General features: G+C 42.8%; 1 protein-coding gene across 12 annotated transcripts in view; it reads right to left on the bottom strand.

Moving 5' to 3' along the window:
• The window catches only part of MRTFB (myocardin related transcription factor B), a 435,216-nt gene that overhangs the window by 58,660 nt on the left and 361,587 nt on the right, over nt 1-14,969 (bottom strand). The gene's annotated exons all lie outside the window — the stretch shown is intronic.

Below are 14,969 nucleotides of genomic sequence, written 5' to 3'. Positions count from 1 at the left end.
GTAATATTACAATATTACAACTAAATAAGGACTGCAGAGCAAATCTATTAGAGCATCAGACTTAGTTGCAATATCTAGCGCATAATGTTTAGTAAAGATACATACTGAACTTCATGGGACTGCTCTACAAATTTCAATTACTGGGACCTGTCTTGATACACTATGGATACTACCACTCCTCTAGCAGAGTGTGTACTAATCATAGAAAGAAGATAACGTGAGACATTCTTATAAGTTTCTATTATAGATAGTTTGATCCATCTAGACAATGTTTATGCTGTAATGGGATTTCCTTTACAGTTACCCGCATATGAAACAATCTGTGTGACAATCTGAAATCCTTGATCTTATCCAAACAGAACAATAACACTTTTAGTGTCCAAACAATGCAACTTCACTCCACTCTTATTCAAGTGTGATTTGGGGAGGGGGGGGAGGAACAACGATAGAAAAATAGATTGGATAACATAGAAGTCCAAAATTATTTCCGGAATCAATGCTTTGGGTGAGGACAGAGAACTACTTTGTCTTTATGAAAAACTGTAAATGGAGGGTGAGCCATCAAAGCACAAGTTTATTAATCCTCCTAGCTCACATTACTACTATGATAAATGCAGTCTTGACTGAAAGATAAAATACAGAACACGTAGATAATGGTTTGAAGGAAGAAAACATAAGCTGTGAAAGCACCAAGTTTAAATTCCAAGCAGGAACAGGCTCTCTTATAGGGGGAATAAAGATTTAATAAACTTTTAGAAACTTGAATGATATTACAGATTTATCATCTATTGGTATACTGCAGTTTTGGATAAATGTACCCTAAATGACATAACAGCTATATCTTTGATCTTTAGAAAGATTTCTCTAATTCGTTCAAAGATCTATTGCCCATCCTGTCAAATGTAACAGAAGTGGATCTGGATGGTACACTTTCCCTTGCTGCTGTGACAGAAGGTCCAGTAACAGAGGAAGTACTTTGAAGTTTCCCTTTGAAAGGAGTAAGTCTGTGTACCACTGCTGTCTCCTGCAATTGAACAAAACAAAAAGTATTTGGTGTTGAACCTTGTGGCAAATATTTGGAGAACCCCAGAGAGCAAAAATGTCCCTGATTACAATGTCTTTCAAGGACCTTTCGTGCATCTGGGAGGACACTCTGCTTAGTTGGTCCGCTAACTGGATCCTGAGGGATCCTGGTCCACACAGAGCTACCGTATAAACCTTGTGATGAACACACCACTCCTGAAGCTTCACTGCCTCTTTGCAAAGCTGCAAAGAGTGGGCTCCTCCCTGTTTGTTTATATAATACATTGCTGTCATGCTGTCTGTGGCCACCTGAACCACAAACCCTTTCACTTCAGGGAGGAAAGATCTGAGTGCCAGCTGGATTGCTCCTGATCCGTCCACCATAAGAGAGTTTTCTGGATTTTGTTTGGAATAGTAATTATTAGGTTCATGTGTCTTTAGGTTTCATTTCTTCTACACCACCGCCCCCAGTGTAGAAGAAATCTCATCTTTAGTCTCGCATTGAGTGTAACATATGTGGTTGATGCCATGAGACCTAGAAGGGAGAGGAAGAACTTCGCTTTCTGAGACTGATTCTTGTCCTCTGGAAGGTAAGCCTTCACTGTTCTGGAGTCTAGAACTGCTCCTATGAAAGAGATACCTTCACAGAGTATCAGTAAAGATGTCTTTTCATTGATCCAAAACTGCAAACTCTGAAACACAGAGCATGTGAAATGAGTGTCCACTCTCAGTTCATGTTTGGATCTGCTTTTAGCAGCCAATAGTTTAAATACAGAAGCACAAAAATCCCATCTTTTCTGAAAAGCTGCCACTACAGATAGGCATTTTGTAAAGGTTCTGGGTGCAGTGGAAAGGCCAAAAGGAGGACTTGTACTGGAAATGGTCTTGTTCTCTGGTGAAATGCAGGGTATTTCCTGTGAGATGGTCTTTATTGAAATATGAAAGCAAGCATCTTTTTGGCTGAGAGCGGCAAACCAATCCAGATAGGAAAGGAAAGCAATAATAGAACCCATAGTTAACATTCTGTAATGAAACCTTTGAATGATCAACCCCCATCTTTGTTTGGAATTAGGAAATTGTGGGAATAGAAACCCAAATTTCTGAAATCTATTAGAACCTCTTCTATTGCTTTCTCTCTTAGCAGAGAGCTGATTTCCACTCGTAACACTCACTTGTAGAGGAGTCCCCAAATAGAAAGGAAATGGGAGGTTGGCTTGGAGGGATGGTCTTGAACTGGATGGTGTAACAGTTCTTTATAGTGTCCCAAACTCATTTGCCTGTAAAAGTGGCATAAATGGTTTCCAAATAAAAGGGGAATGGAATTCAAAGCTAGCTTGCTGCTCTCTATTCCCATGTCAAAACTGAGGTCTGTCAGTAATGAAGAAGTGGAGATGAATTCTTCTGTCTCAGTTTAGACTTAAAGGGACATCTTCTATACTGGTGTTGAGAAGAAGAAGATTGGGCTGTTGTTGCTGTAGCATTTGTCTGCCTTTGTTGAAATAGGAAGACGAAGACTAAGGTAAGTAATATTGTCTTTGATAGCTGGTGTAGGAATTCTTCTCTTAAGAGGTTGCAAGAGACCCAGAGATCTTGCTGTGGGCCGACTCTCTCATTTTCCTCTAACAACTCATCAGTTTTTTAACTAAACCATTCATATCCCACATTTCTTGAAGAGAAGAGCTGCGTAGCCATGCATGTCTTTGGATAGTTATTGCTGCAGCTACTGATCTTGACTATGCATCTGAAACATTGAAAGATGCTCTCAGTGAATGTTTAGCAACATTATGATCCTCTTTAGTAAGGTCATTAGTCAGTCTGCAGTATTCCTCAGGAAGATTTTTTTGTAAAAAGGGAGATCTTGTCCGAGAAGAGAAACTGATCCCTACCCATGACAGCTAGGTAGTTAGTTATCCTCATGTGTAGAGAAGCTGCAGAAAATACCTCTCTTCCTAAGGAATCTAATTTTTTTCCTTCTGTGTCATTGGAACATTTACATTCTACTCCCATTCTTTACTTCTCAGGGAATTCTGTGCCATTGCACAATGCAGAATTTACGCAAAAATTAATGTTCTGGACAGAATTTCCTCTTTCTTCCCCCACAGAAATTGGCTGCAAAGCTGCTAGCCACCACTAGGGGATGCTGGATTCGGCAGAGCCCAACTTGTAAACAGAGATACTGCCAAGGGGAAACGGGCGGAGACGGAGAGTTCCAGGCAGCTGCAGTTCCCGGCATGTCCTGAAGAAAGGAGGTGGTGTTCAGGAAAATCCACACAAGCCAGGGACCCAGTATCAGGTTGTTTCTCCCTCTTGATCCCTGGGCTCTAGAAGAGCAGAGTCTGTGTGAGAGTATGTGGCCTGGGGACAGGGGTCTGCAGCTGGGATCTGTGGGGAGGGGTTCTGAGTGTTCAGGCTGAGGGGCACCCTGCAGTATGGGTGTCTGGCCTCCCAGTTGGTGTCACAGTGGGGAGAGGGCAGAGAAACAGAACAGGGTTGTCACAGAAGTTTCTTTAACTCTCTACTCCTGGGGGAATTTTTGTGTGTGTCTGTATTGTTATAGACATAGTTGCTGACAGATATTTTGAAATAAATTACCAAAATAATCAAAACTGGAGTGATTATATAGTGTTATTTATTTTAAGATATTGTGTGCAGAATTTTTTGTTTTGGCACTGAATCTCTTGGAATTTCCTTGTCCCCATGCAAAACTGAAGTCATTGCTGTTGAAGGAGATTGAAATAGAAATGCTGGAGTTGGCCAGTATGACCAAGGCATCCAGGGAGGTCCTTGCCACTCATGATGATTTGTCCAGTTCTGTACCATCTCAGCCATGAGAAAATGCATATTTGTGATAGTCTATCTCCCAAAAATGGCTTTGAGGTTGAGGCTCCAGGTAAACTGTTGTATCCATCTCCTCTTCTGAATGTGAATCCAAGCCCAGATCTGACAAGGAACCAATTACTGATACCACAGAGGTAGAAATCTGTAGTAGCGACAAGGGTGAAATAGTCTTTCTAGCAGGTGTTCTGAGAGGTGGCAGCAGCATCACAGAAGATCCATGTGATGAAGAATCTGCCTTGTGTTTTTTTTTTTGTGAGAAGACGACTGTTGTGTCAGATCCTTATCCAAACCTCTCTTTTCTATTGGTGAAACTCAAAATGGATTTGATAAGTATAGTTCCACAAGTACCTGTGTGGAAACCACCTCAGAAGGCGTAAGTGCCAATGCAATATAGTGATTTATTGATTTCTCAGGTACTGACTGCAAAGTGCAATCTCAGTCTCCCGTCTGTCTTGGATCTGCACATTCGCGATCTGAAGGATCTGATGAGTTCCTCAAATAGAAGACAACACCAGGCCCAGAAAGATGCTTGATCTTGGCTTTCTTTTTCCTTGGAATCGAAGGTCCTATTTCCTTAGAGACTTCAGGCATAGAATACCTATTGTCCAAGCCAGTTTCAGCTAGTGTCAGTACCCTTTTTGAAAGTGAGTCTGAGATTTTTGTTGCTGACTGGTTAATCTTCGATCTTCAGCTCAGAGCTGAAGCAGAAGACTAAGATGAAGTGGGCTTCTTGGAACCAAGAAGGTCCTAGAGCAATCCAGGCTTCTTATTTCCATTCTCAGATCCAGCGATTTTAGCCAACAAGGCATCCTATAGAAGGCGGCTTCGAGTATGTTCTGCCTCTTCTTTCTAGCTCACAGTGTAAATGTCCTGCATATAGTACACCAAGAAGGAGAGTGCTCTTTTCCTAAGCATTTTTGGCATCAAGTATGGGTGTCAGATGCTGGAAAAAATGCAGGACAGTGCTTAAATTAGTGTTTCTGGTTCTTCAAATCCACCATTCTAATTACTAGTAAGACCAAACTAACACTAAGATAACTATCAATTTACAGAAAATAACAAGGCACTTATCTAACTTGCTAAGGATTTTTAATCTGTCTTGTTATAGATATCCAAAGATATATTAGAATTGGAAAAGGTTCAGAAAAGGGCAACAAAAATGATTAGGATATGGAACAGCTTCCATATGAGGAAAGATTAACAAGACTGGGACCTTCCAGCTTGGAAAAGAGACAAGTGGGGACATGACTGAGGTATATAAAATCATGACTGGTGTACACAAAGTAAATAAAGAAATTTCATTTACTCCTTCTCATAACACAAGGACTAAGGGTCACCAAAGGAAATTAATAGGCAGCAGATTTAAAACAAACAAAAGAAAGTATTTCCTCACACAACGCACAGTCAGCCTGTGGAACTCTTTACCAGAGGATGTTGTGAAGGCCAAGACTATACAAGGGTTTGAAAAAGAACTAGATAAATTCATGGAGGATAGGTCCATCAATGGCTATTAGCCAGGATGGGCAGGGATGGTGTCTCTAGCCTCTGTTTGCCAGAAGCGGGGAATGGGCAACAGGGAATGGATTGCTTGATGATTACTTGTTCCATTCACTCCCTCTGAGGCACCTGGCATTGGCCACTGTCGGAAGACAGGATACTGGGCTAGATGGATCTTTGATTTGACCCAGTATGTCCATTCTTATGTTCTTATGTTGTGGTTGGAAGCAACTGAGAGGGCAAGCTCTGTCGCATCTACCTTTTATAGTCCTGCCCTCAGAACATGCTTGAACTGGAAACCATGTAGAACTGGAAGTAATCAATCAGGCAGCAAAGGAGACCAAAAAAACCCCCAAACCCAGCAAATACTTACTGCAAGGGTTCTCAAACTTTTTCTTTCTGAGTCTCCACTCCAACATACTATAAAAACTCCAGGGTCCAGCGAGCGGGCAGGAGGAAGAGCTCAGGGCTTTAGGTCTGCAGGGATTGAGGCTTCAGCCATCGGTGGGGGGGAGGGTACTCAGGACTTCAGCCACAGGTGGATTGGGGCTGCCACTGCAGGGTGGTAGGAGTTGGGGCTGCAGCCGCAGGGTGGGGTGGTCTGGGCTCAGGGCTTCTTACCCTTGGAGTGCTGAGGTTCCAGGTGGGGGTGCCGGGCTTCTGGCCCGCGGGAGCACCAGGGTTCAAGGCTTTAGACCCAGGAATAGTGCTGGGGTTTGGGGCTTCAGAGCTCTGTTCTTGGCGTCAGCCTCACAGGGGTCACTGGAGCTTGGGGCATTAGCTACAGGGGAAGCGCCAGGGCACTGTGCAGTTTTGCTCCTGGTTTCAGCCTCAGTGCCCCCCTCATAGCTAAATCCCTGGCACACCTACCCCCCAGCTGAAATCATGAGCGGAACAGTGTAGAGCCCCGAATCCCACCTCACACAAGGCTGATATTGGGACAGAGCCACAGGGGTTGCTGGTTTAGTCGGCATGGTCAGTGCTGGCTTGGCTTTCTCAACTGGTGCTGACTGCGATGTTGGTGCCGGAGGACAGAAGCATGGTGCTTGAGGAGACACTTGGTACCAGGTCCCTTACGGGTGGATTTGGTGCCATGGAGGAGGCAAGTCGCTGTGTGTGCCTTGACTCCATCTCCTTCGCTTGGGACTTGGTGGTGCCGAAGGAGTCTGGAGCATCACAGGTACTCACCTGAGCATGTGTTGGGATCGGAGGTAGTGACCTGGCAGGAGACAGCCGTTGTTTCTGCGGTGCTCTCTGCAGAGACATCTGTGCCCTCTTCCTTGGTGTTTTAGAGGAAGGCATGTCTCCCGTCCCTGCAGGTGCGGGTGTGTGTGTGGGGGGGGTGTGTGCATGCGTGCGCCTGGAGAGGACGTCTGGCTCAGGTTGGAGAGTTTTCTCCATCAAGATTATTTTGAGTCTGAGATGCTGGTCATGCTGGGTTCTCGCTTTTCCATTGCTACAGTAGGTCCCAAGACATTGGACACACAAAGAGTGTCCATCCAAAACGGGCACTGCTTCGCGGCAGGAGCTGCATCGCTTAAAGCCTGGGGAGCCAGGCATCTTAACAGTTAACCACCCCCAGTGCAGGGATGGTAAACTGGATAAAAGTCAACTTTTTTGATGATAAACATTAACGCTAACTACAACTTTCTACATGACTAACTAATCTATTTTTTTCTGAAAGGTTTGGAAGAGCCCAGAGCTCCATCTTCAGCCAAGGATGATTGAGAAGGAACTGGAGGGCTTGCGTTGTGCACACGTTAGACGTGGCATCAACAGCACCACGAGACGCCTACTGCACATGCATGACCCATACAGGTACTGCGACCAAAAATCTCTGATTGACGGCGCCAGGACGCACCAACACCTCAAGGGGAGCAGCCACAGGGACAGCACTTGAAGAAGAATTAACATTATAAAATTAATCTTAAACCCTGGGTTTAGCACTAACAATTTCCTACTGCATCAGCACACAGCACTGAGGAATCCATTAACTGGTGCCCAGGGATTAAATAACACTGTATGTTCTAGTACTGGCTTCTATCTCATGTAACTATGGAAACACAGAAAGCGCAGAATTACCATAAGACTAAATGGACAATACCTCTAAAAATCAAGTGTGTCGTATTTATACAGGTTGGATTGGTGCATTACTATTCAAACAATATGATTTAGAAGCAGCATGTCATGACCACGTCAGTGCAAAGTTTTCTCCAGAAAAAATCAATTGTTTTCTGCCAGGGGTGGATCATAAGTGTGCAAACATAAATTGGCTTTCCCCTATCTCCTCTAAACTTAATGATTCTTCTGAAATTGCTTGTAAAGAGCAAAAGCTGGTGGGGTTCCTGTCCTGGCTGGAACAGAATACAAACACACACACTGTATTTAGACCAACTTACTCCACATTTGGAATTAGCTTCACTGGGAATTCAAACAACAACAGAAATGGAAACCCCATCCTCAGCTTCTCCCCAGAATTTCCTTCCAGAGACGTCTCTATCATACACCTAAGTTCTCTATGTCTAATGAGTTATTCTGATGTCCTGGGTAGAGATAACAAGCTACACCTGACACGAGTCCATAGGATTCCAGCACCTGCTAATACAGTGGATCAACATGAAAATAAATGCTGGTATTATTACAATAGGTATAAGGAATCCAGTCAGTCACCAGTTGGATCCATCTACCATAACAGACAGATGGTTCACTTATGTAAAAAAATGTGATTTTTGATGTTTCCAATTCCTACTAGGCTGTTCATCTTGTTACTTGGTTCTACTGAGTCTTCCCTTACGAGTCTTATGATGGCCCAGTACTTTAGGCCTAGAGAAGCTGAAAACTGCAGCACACGGAACTACAATTTGATTACATTATTTTCTACATTTTTCTGGGTTCCTGACAAGATCATCAGAAACCTTTTTGAACAGCTAAGGCTATTTTAAAACATTTTCAGGTGTTAGTATATCCAATATAAAAAGTAATTCTGATTCTAGGATTGGTCTCCACACTACAAAACCACAACACAATATTGTATGATTGATAATCTCTCTTTAAAAGCCCTCCCCAAACTGGAACAGCAGTATGGACTGGACGCTTTGCATGTGGGAAGCTTGCACAGTATCTACTCCTTCAGCCTGGCTCAAATAAGTACTATTAGTTTCTCACTTTATCAAACACTAATTATTCAAAACATTTAAAAAAAATTATTGTAGGCTAGAATTTGGTGTACATGACCTTAGTGCAGGAAAAAATAGCTTTACCATATTTTTATCAAATCAGTTTGACTGATAAACTACATGAAAGGGATGGAGGTTTACTGGTTTGAGATACCTGATTTTGCACTTGTATATCTTAAATACTGTCACTCAAATTAGGTATGTCAACTTATTTGTTAATTACTGGGTCAGATGGTTTCCCCCCAGATCACCACAGAGATGATCTTCCCATTCTTGCATAGAAGGGGTAAGACTACTATTTAGCATTGTGCTCTCTTTCCAAGGCAACATGGATGAGGTTCTGTGGGATCAGGATCCACAGTTGGAGGGAGAATGAGGGAAGGGGAGTAGGCAGCCTCATACTGACTGGGAGGGAGGAAGACACAACATTCCCAATGGAGCTTACTTGGAAAAGGAGCACTACCAGAGCTTCTATTAACTGTTTCATAATGGGGCTGGAGATGTCAGCAGCAGCCATGGGAGACGGGAATCCTGGCAGTACAGATCTATTACAACTGGAGACACAGGGCCTCCATATGCATAGCACTGACCTCCTGAGACACATATGGGGTTTGAAGTGTGGTTTAATTATGGGGGGAAGGGGCAAAGCCTTACTCCAAGGGAGCAATACGTGAGAGGTTCAGCAATGGAATCCTTTCAAAGCTTTTCTTCCTCTTTCACCTTCTTAAGCAGGTTTTAACATGAGAGAGGGTGATCCAGCCAATAGTTTGTATTTTGAAGTTATTTTTTAAATAGCTAGGATAATAAATCCTGAAATAACAGCTATTGTGCCAACTCAGGAAAGGAGTAACATACGAGAAAATTCATCTTAACACCTCGTACCAGGGCAAGATTGCATCCAATTCCAATTCTATGCTCAGGAGCAGAGTCATTACGCTGCTGGCTCTTCACTGAAGAAACCTTTAAATGGTTCAAAACATTTCTGAGGCTGTGTTAAGGACCATGGTCAGTGGAAGCTGGTACCCTCACAGATATAAATACATCAGTCAAAAGTGACAAGGAGAAGGCTGCTGAGCTAGCCAGAATTTGTGGAAAAATGTCAAGGCAGAATTAGCCTTTGATTAGTGGAAAGAAGATACTTCCTGGGACACAATCTGAAGGCAATTCTCAAACTCAACAGCAGTGTCCTTTTTAGTGACTTAAACATTAGGTTAAATTAGTGAAATTGAGAGAAGTGGGTAATACAAAAGGGTATTATTCCATCTATATCTAGAGTAAACTGGGTATTCTTTATAATGACTAGCCTTAATTACTTTAGTCTCAAATTTTACAATTATGCTTAGAAAAACATATGAAATATTTTATTTTAAAGTGCACATCTTCCCCAAAACATCCATTTGTGCTATTATCAAATATACAGATTATTTCTGGGAAGACAAGGCATACTTGTATATTTCCCCATTGCTCCACTCACCACCATAAGGATTTGGATTGGCAAGTTTCCAGGTCTGGAGGGAAAAAAAGAAAGAACTAACACTGATGTCTGCCAATAAAAGCAAAACCAAATAACCTCTTTAAAGATCTTAAGGCATAAGTATTTCCTAAAATATATTTTAAAAAATAGTTTGACTGAAAAGGGATTGAATTGCTCAGCTTTCTCTGAAAATTGTTGCTGCGCCAGAGCCTCAGCGTCAAGCTGCAGTTTTGAATCCTGTCCTCCAGCACAGATAACACAAAGGGGAAGGAACAACCCATATTATAGCAGTACTCAGCACTAGTATCACCTGGATTGAGCAGAGAACAGACATGTTCTGATGACATGAGATCATTGGAACAACCAGCACCATAAGAATGGATGCTGCCAAAAGTGTAACCTATATATAAGGTTAACAGAATTTCCATTAATTGTCAGAATTAGTGATACTTTATACCTGTCAGAAAAACAGTACAGGCTAAGCCATTTCTGGGGTTTCAGTGCGGAATCTGTGCCCTAAAAAATAAAAATCAACATATTTTCCATGTAGAGCAAAGTGATCATGGATTTTTTTCATATTTTTCACTGGCATATTTTCCATCCTCTAACAGTGATTTTGTTTTCTGCATGATAAATTATTAACAGGAATTAAATGTTCTCCACCGCCCCTTTATTTTTTCAACAATCAGAATGCTCAGTTAATCATTTCATGATCACATTTCTTTGCCATATAATTCCCAACACACAACTCTACCATACCGAGTGGGTGGCCATGCTGCATATTTATCAATATTTTATTCTAGTAGTGCCTAAAGTCCCCAATTAGGATAAGGATGATTGTGCTAGGTGATACACAAACAAACAATAAAAGCTGCTCCCTGTCCTAAAGAACGTACAGTTTAATAGAACAAGTTGCAACAGACAGAGGGAGGAAGGCCAGGAAAATGAGGGAAAAAGTAATAAGAACACTTGTGTACACAGGCCAGATCTACACAACTAGGAGGTTTTGACAATGTTTCCTTCTTTTTAAAAAAAATATGTGGCATATATCAAGAGCGAAGTGGCTTTTGATTTAGCTGGCAGGTCAGCACTTTTGCTTGCACTGAAACGAGTTGGTGTCCCAAATGTTCTGCTAAATCTGGTGCGTAACCTTCAGTCTGGTACTGGTGCAAGAGAGCAGTGTTTCCACACAGCCTCAAGTGTGCAGCAGGGATACATTCTTGCCCTGGCATTATTCTGTCAAACTATCAACTGGATATTAAGACTTGCCATTCTGTATACCAGAATCAAGTCTGGTAAAGAACTGTTCACCAAACAGAACTATGATGACAATGCTGCTTTGCTTATGGAGAAGCCAGCGAATTTCAGAACTGCCCTTCAAAGTTTCCAAGATGTCACACACACTATGGAGTTGAATATCTCATGGCAGAAGACCAAGACCATCTACCGCGAAGCACCAGAACCCCTGGTACAGGTGGGGTCGAACACTGTGGCATGCATTTTTATGAGTTCATCTACCTAGGATGCAAGCAGAGATCAAACGGTCACAGCAAACTGGATGTTCTCCAACAGGCAGCTCATGCTTCCTACTGCATGAACTTCACGTCTCACTTACGGATGAAAAAGCATCTCTGCTCTGAGACAAAATTCAGAATCTCTCAAATCTGTATACTTCCTGTATTTCTAGATGGGTCAGAAAACTAGACCTTCTAATGGAGAGACATGGAGTGGCTAGAGGCATTCCATATGCACTGTCAGTGCCAAATTCTAGCATAAAGTGGTTAGATTTTGTGCAAAATGCCATAATCTTGCAGAAATTTGGCCTTCCTCCAATTGCTCACTATATTCAAAAGTAGAGTTGCATGCTTTACAGGCATGTCAGCAGGATGGACAAAAACATGCCAGCTGCTCATGCTCTCTTTATCAATGTGCAAAGGCATGCATACCATGGCCCTACCTAGCATCAGGGAGGCCCTTAGGCTTGGATTCATCGGAATAAGCCAGATCTGGGAACTTCACTCTACAATGCCTGGTATAATGCTATCAAGCATAGTCACTCTGGCTGGAGCAAAGATCCTCAGTAAACTATACACATTTGATGATGATCTGTGAAGAGTTACCACTGAATATCCTTACTCTACTCAAACTACAAGCTATATGAGCAGGTGACAATGGGCAGAATAGTGCCAAGAGTGGAAGGACAATTGACCGATGACCACAACTGTTTCTGCCCAGGATGTTCATGCTGTAGCCAAGTTGCAAACCTAACTCACTACATCACAGATAATTGAAACATTTAAAATTACAGGGCCTGTGTTTTTTGATCTGTCAGCTGCTTATCACTCTGAACAATTGTGTACACCTCTACCTCGATATAAGGCTGTCCTTGGGAGCCAAAAAATCTTATCGCGTTATAGGTGAAACCGTGTTATACAGAACTTGCTTTGATCCAACAGAGTGTGCAGTCCTGCCCCCCCGGAGCACTGCTTTACCGCATTATATCTAAATTCTGTTATATCAGGTGGGGTTATATCTAGGTAGCAGTGGTACTTCTATTTAAACTGGAAAGAATTTTGAGAAATAGCAAGATGCTCCAGGTCATCTCCCTGCAGCTCAAAAATTAACATTTCTTTGTTGGGATGGGTGCTCAAAAAAGTCAATGACACACTCAGAGCAATGGATTGCCCCAAGAATCAATGCTATTATCCATGTTGTTTAACATTTACACAAATGACCAATCAGAATTCCCCTGACATGTGAAGATTCATTTATTCAAGTGATCTTTGCATTGCCATCCAATCAAAAAGATTTAAGGACACTGAGCACAAGTTAGCGGGATTCCTGAGTGTACTGAGGAATTATCATCGTACATAGTTCCTGACCAAGAAACAAGTGTACACCTTTCACCGAAACACCATCAGGCTAAGCAAAAACTCTAGATATTGTGGGATAGTACAATGCTTGAGCACTATAAACATCTGGTGTTGTACCTGAGGGGGAGGCAGGGTCAACTGCGGAGCACTGGGCCCCAGTATGGTCGTGCTTGAGCCATGCACACAAAATTGATACTGAACTCAGTCAATCCTGTAGGATCATCTTAGGGACTTTGTAACTGACTCCTACACTGTTGCTATACTACCTTGCATGGATTACACCACCATACATGATGCAGGATGTCTTCAGTGAAAAAAGAGAGACAAAAACAAGTGCATAAACCAAGACTTCCACTGTATGGACATACTCATTAAATTAAATTAATAAATAAAAAAAATAAAATTAATTAATTCCACTAAATTAGAGGCTGAAGTACAGAAAGATAAGAGAAAGTTGCTCACCTTGCAGTAACTGAGGTTCTTTGAGATGTGTCCCTCTATGGGTGCTCCACTCCGGGTGATGGTGCATCCTGTCGCTGTTGATCAGAGATCTTCGGTAGCAGTGCCTGGCTGGGATGCACGTGCTCAGCTGCTGTCTCACAGGTCTCATTAGAGTCTGCCTGAGCACACCTGTCCCGCGCCCCTCTCAGTTCCTTCTCCTCCATGGAGAGGTCAGAACAGTACTCCAAAGTATAGGGGAGGAGGGCAGGGAGTGGAGCACCCACAGGGGGACACACCTCAAAGAACCTCAGTTACTGCAAGATGAGTAACTTTCTCTTCTTCTTAGAGTGCTGTCCCTGTGGGTGCTCCACTCCAGGTGAATATGAAGCAGTACTCACTATGGCTGGTGGGACTTTGGAGTTGTGGTAGTGAGTACTGTAGACAGTACTGTATGGCCTACTATGGTGTCTACCGTGGTATCCTGTGTGATAGTATAATGTTTGGTAAATGTGTGTTCGGATGACCATGTGGCTGCATTACAGATATCAGGAATGGGTAGGAAGGCCCCAGATGTTGACACGGCTCGAGCAGAATGGAGTTCTGATGCCTTCGGGCCATTGAGCATTCTGAATGAAGTATCAGGATCTGAGCAGTCAAAGATCCACTTGGAAAGGCGCTGTTTAGAAATGGTTGCATCCTTTGAACTCTCGTTAATGGAGACAAATAGTCACGAGGACTTACAAAATGGTTTAGTCCTGTCTAAATAGAAGCTAATTGCTCGTCTGATGTCAAGGATATGCAGCGTCGCCTCATGCGGAGTCTCATGAGGTTTGGGATAGAATGTGGATAGCTATATTGGTTGATTAAGGTGGAAGGTGGACACCACCTTAGGGAAAAATTTAGGGTATGGTCACAGGGTAACTTTGTCTTTAGATAAGGTTGTGTAGGGGGGTAGGCCATCAGGGTGCTTATTTCCCCTATCCTCCTTGCTGATGTTATAGCAACCAAGAAAGCTACCTTCATGGACATATGAAGAAGAGATGAGGTAGCTAAGGGCTCGAATGGAGGTTTCAGACGGTCACGAAGAATGAGATTGAGATTCCATGCAGTTGCCGATGGCTAAATCTCGGAGTAGAGATTTTGTAGGCCCGTGAGAAAGCGTTTTATGGTGGGGTGGGCAAAGAGTAAATAGGCATTAACGAATCATGGAAGGTGGTAAGGGCCGCGAGGTGTACTCTGATGGAGGTGAGAGTTTTAGTTTTAGCAGGTAGTCTAGGATGTTAGGGAGGGTCACAATATGGGGTGATAAGTGTTTATTTGAGCACCACAGGGAGAAGCACTTCCACTTCTTCAGGTAAGTTTTATCAATGGACTCTTTTCTACTATGCAGGAGAACATATCGGACTTGCTCAGAACAGGCTAATCCATGGGTCTGGAACCATGAAGAAACCATGCTATCAGGTGGAGTTTCTGGAGCTGAGGGTGAAGAATTCATCCGCTGTCCTGAGAAAGCAGATCTGGTCTGTTGGAGAGAGTCCGTGGAAAACGAGTGGACATGTGGATACCATGTCTGTCTCAACCAAGCCAGGGTAATGAATATAACCTGGGCCTTGTCGTCTCTGATCTTGCACAGGACCCTGTGTATCA

This window comes from Gopherus flavomarginatus, chromosome 9 (genome assembly GCF_025201925.1).
Source record: "Gopherus flavomarginatus isolate rGopFla2 chromosome 9, rGopFla2.mat.asm, whole genome shotgun sequence".
Taxonomy (NCBI): domain Eukaryota; kingdom Metazoa; phylum Chordata; order Testudines; family Testudinidae; genus Gopherus; species Gopherus flavomarginatus.
This window is presented reverse-complemented; position numbering and strand designations above follow the sequence as displayed.